We start from the raw sequence: 815 nt of genomic DNA on the forward strand, positions 1-815 counted from the left end.
CCGCCACCACCACCACCACCGCCGCCGCCGCCGCCACCACCACCGAATGCAAGAACGGAATAGCGACGTTGACAAAGGCATTCAAAGCGAATAATAATTACAGGAACGATTTTAATGTCTCTTTTCTCATCAGTTTCCGATTTTTCTTCCAACACCTCTTTGCCTCCTACACCTGTACTCGTTCCTCATTCTCTCTTCACCTTCTTCTTCGTCATCAACACCAGCACGAGCAGCAGCAGAAGATGCTGCGGCAGCGACCACAGCAGCAGCAGCAACAGTAGCTATATCATCATCATCGTCATCATCATCGTCATCATCATCGTCAGCTCATCATCGTCATCATCATCGTCATCATCATCATCATCATCAACATCATCATCATCATCCTTATCGTCATCATCGCCATCATCATCATAATCGTCATCATCATCATCATCATAATCATCATCATCATCATCATCATCCTCGTCGTCATCATCATCATCATCCTTATCGTCCTCATCACCATCATCATCATAATCGTCATCATCATCATCATCATAATCCTCATCATCATCATCGTCATCATTATCATCATCATCATCATCTTCAGCAGCCACAAGAGCATGGATGTTATTAATGTCGTTGTCATCAGTGTGAACGAGATCAAATAGATCAACTTCCACAATACCAATAAATGAAAAAAAAAACAAACAAACGAACAAAAAATTTAAAAAAATTATAGTGAACTTAATAATAGCAATTGTAGTAAATTTAATAATAATAATAATAATAATAATAATAATAATAATAATAATAATAATAATAATAATAAT

The 815-nt window shown here is 37.8% G+C and overlaps 1 pseudogene; it reads left to right on the forward strand.

Annotated features, from left to right (window-relative positions):
* Nucleotides 1-336: 336 nt before the first annotated feature.
* LOC128247843 (uncharacterized protein DDB_G0271670-like) overlaps nucleotides 337-815 on the forward strand; it is a 2,746-nt pseudogene continuing 2,267 nt past the window's right edge.

This window comes from Octopus bimaculoides, chromosome 5, assembly GCF_001194135.2.
Source record: "Octopus bimaculoides isolate UCB-OBI-ISO-001 chromosome 5, ASM119413v2, whole genome shotgun sequence".
NCBI classification, from domain to species: domain Eukaryota; kingdom Metazoa; phylum Mollusca; class Cephalopoda; order Octopoda; family Octopodidae; genus Octopus; species Octopus bimaculoides.